Below are 3,687 nucleotides of genomic sequence, written 5' to 3' on the forward strand. Positions count from 1 at the left end.
AAAAAGAAATACTGAAAAGAAGACATTTTTATGACATTCAGGACATCAAGGGTAATATGACTACAGCTCTGATGGTCATTCCAGAAAAAGAGTTCCAAAATTGCTTTGAAGAGCGGACTAGGTGCTGGTGTTGGCACATAGCTTCCCAAGGGGAATACTTTGAGGTGGCTGCAGTGATATTCAGCAGTGAGGTATGTAGCACTTTTTCTAGGATGAGTTCACGATCTTCATTGTCAGAACTCGTACATGAAAGTGCTTTTCAACACTTATTAACACTAGAGCCCTGTAACTAGTGTCTGTGACTATGGTGATTACTAAATCTGTGACTTTATGTTTTTCTCTTAGGAATTATCTCCAATCTTTTTTCTCCTCTTCCACCAAGACACGATTTATTTTTGAAAGCAGTGCTTTACAAATACTCAAAATCAGCACGAGGATGCTTCAATTCAATTTTCACTTTAAAAATAATTCTGATAATTGCATTGGCTTAATATGAACTTTCTGGCATAAAGCAAACTGTAGCCTAGCAAGACATTCAACATTTAAAATGCAATTCCATTAGCTTACAATTAGTAGTTTTCACACGTACGGGAAAAATAAATTGATTTAGCACCTTTCTCCTGTCCACAGGAATAGTGAAGATTTTTTTTTCCTTGCCATTATTGTACCCTAGCTGCAAATATTAGTTACCCTAACTGCGTATCACGTAAATCAAATAAATGTTTCTCCCCACCCCCTCCCCCCATAATCACGTTGGCAGCTGCTCCAGCATGTTTCAATGGCCATCCACTGGAACTCATTAAGAAAGCATTATGTATAGTAAATTAAAATGCAAGGTCTATGATCTGCAGACAAAAAGATGACAAAGCTTATCACATGTATGCTTTGGCCTTCTCATTAGCTTTCAGGATTTAAATGGCATTGTCCTCTCAAACAGGTCCCAGAGCATTTTTACTTGCTACGAGCAGAGCAAAGTCAGATGACCTTTATATGCTAGAGATGTTTTAACATTTCAAAGAAATATTTTTAAACAGAAATTGGAGCCTTAGATCAAGGCTCACAGATTTTCTAAGAACTATTCAGAACTTAGTTTTCCTATTCAGTCTTTCAATATTCTTCCACAATAACGAAATCCATCCACTTCACCATTACTGGTCCACCCATAATTGTCAGATGTGATGATATTATTTCAAACGAGAAATATTTCCCATATAGACCTTTTAAGGGAACTCTACATGCTTCTCTGCTGAGGCATCCGTGTCATGAGAGCTGTTCCCTGAGCTTCTCTCATGGATGAAAGTATCCCTGCTAGTGGGAGCGGAATGTAGGCATGGAAGAAGTCCCAGAAATCCTGTATGAGAAACAACTGAAGTAGTTGGGGATGCTGACCTGGGAAATTAAAGTCATGGAGAATATGATATCTGCTTTCAGGTATTTCAAGATGGCAACTTCAACCACGAACGAGACCTACTCTGCAGAAACCCAGAGAGACATTTATGCAAGGACCAGTAATTCGAATGCAGGAGACAGGATCTGGCTTACTATAAGAGAGAGCACTTATAACAGAGTTGTGTGCCATTTAAATAACCACCACTTTTAGGGGATGTTAAAGGAATAATCCCTCCAGCAGATGGGACTAGGTGATCTTTAAATGCCTTCCCAATTATTGGGCCCTTCCAACTATTGCATGTTCTTTATTAAAGCAATAGTCATCCTTTACACTTCTGACTGCCAATTGGAAGATGACTATTGTCTTCATATCTCCAGTAGCTAACACAGTGGGTGACACACACTTGTGAGACCAGCATCCATGTCTTATTGAGCACTTACTATGTGCTAAATGCCAAGTATCTGACAATTATTGTGTCACCACATTTATATGGTTTCCTCAAAAACTTAGAAGCTATTGTCTCTATTTTACAAGTGAGGAAATGGAGGGCCAGAGAATTTAGGTAACCACCCAAGTCACACAGGTAGGAAGGGGTTGAGGGCTGCATTTCAAACCCAAGCTTTTCTAACTGTAACATCCAGACATTTATCCTTTGCAGTCCTTTAGTTGAAAAGCCCCAGTACAGATATGGGTACTTGAGTGCCCGTGTAAGAATAACCTGGGTTCATGTTAGAAACACAGATTCTGGAAATTACCTAGATAAAAGCTGATGGTGTGAGTCTCCATGGGCCCCAAGAGCTGGTATTTTTAACAAACTCCCCAAGTCATTTCTGATGCTAATAAAATAGTTACCGTTTATTGAACACTTCTTAATTTCCAGTTACCACATTAAGTGCTTTACATGGACCATTTCATTTATTTTCACAGGAACTCTATGAGGCCGCTTCTAGCATTATCCTCATTTTACAGATAAGGAACCTGAACTTTGGAGGGGTGTAGAGTCTTCCCCAAGGTTACACATGCTGTCTACTAGAGGAGCTGGAATTTGTTCGAAGGCTCTTTCGTTCTGGAACCATTCCTCTTAAACACTGTGCTACATTATTTCCCAATAAACATACCGGTGATTCAATAATTTGCAAAACAATACTGGCCACTCACTTATTCAGAAAAAAACTAGTATGAACCGACAGCATTCCAGAGACTATATTTAGCAAACGGTATATAAATTTGGCCAGTCTTGCACATTTGTTAGGCATCTTTTAAGTGCTCACATAAATATTTGCTCCTCTATAAAACTTCCCAAAATACACACAAAAAATAAACATCTCACTCTATCATGCTTCCAAGGCACCTTCTGTCACCCACAAACCAGCAAGAAAGGGGCCTGTCCATGCTGGCCAAGGGACCTGCAGAGGTTGACATTTAGCACAGTTCTCAGCTCACAGCAGACACCAATGCGCGCGGATGGAAGGAAAAATATAAAGGGCATAAAAAGTGCCAAATGGACAACAGATTTGGCTGTAGAAAATGGGTATCTCTCTTGGAGACAAAAGAAAAAATGAAGTGTTGGAAGTTCTGTTGGCCAGGGAATAAGACAAACACTCTCTTAACCTCTTACATTTTGTTGGAATTCCAGTTCCTGAAACAGTTCTTTTTTTCCCCTAGTTTTACTGAGGTATAATTAACATATAATATGTATGTTTAAGGTGTATAACATGATTTAATACATGTATATATATTGAAATGATTCACACAATAAGGTTAGTTAACAAATCCATCACGTCACAGTTACCTTCGTGTGTGTGTGTGTGTGGGGGGGGGTGTATGAGAACATTTAAGATCTACTCTCTTAGCAACTTTCAGGTAATACCATACAGTACTAGTAACTACAGTCAGCATGCTGTGTATTAGATTCCAAGAACTTATTCATTTTATAAATGGAAGCTTGTACCTTTGGACCAACATCTTCCTATTTCTTCCACCTCCAGTCCCTGGAAACCACCAGTCTACTCAATTTGTATGGGTTTGTTTGTTTAAAGATTCTGCATATAAATAAGATAATACAGTGCTTGTCTTTCTCTGTCTGACTCATTTCACTTAGGAGAATGCCCTCAGGGGTTCATCCATGTTATTTTAAATGGCGGGATTTCCTTTTTTTTTATGGAATATTTATCACACCCTCTGTATCCTTGCTTTTTGTCCATCATTAATAGATGTTTAAGTTTTTTCCACACTTGGCTATAAAACACAATTCTTTTTTTTTTTTCTTTTTTTTCTTTTTTTTTTATTGTTAGTTT

General features: G+C 38.3%; 1 protein-coding gene across 3 annotated transcripts in view; it reads right to left on the minus strand.

The window, feature by feature from the left end:
- The window catches only part of FAT3 (FAT atypical cadherin 3), a 658,207-nt gene that overhangs the window by 426,814 nt on the left and 227,706 nt on the right, over positions 1-3,687 (minus strand). The gene's annotated exons all lie outside the window — the stretch shown is intronic.

This window comes from Hipposideros armiger, unplaced genomic scaffold (assembly GCF_001890085.2).
Source record: "Hipposideros armiger isolate ML-2016 unplaced genomic scaffold, ASM189008v1 scaffold_402, whole genome shotgun sequence".
In the NCBI taxonomy this organism is placed as follows: Eukaryota; Metazoa; Chordata; class Mammalia; order Chiroptera; family Hipposideridae; genus Hipposideros; species Hipposideros armiger.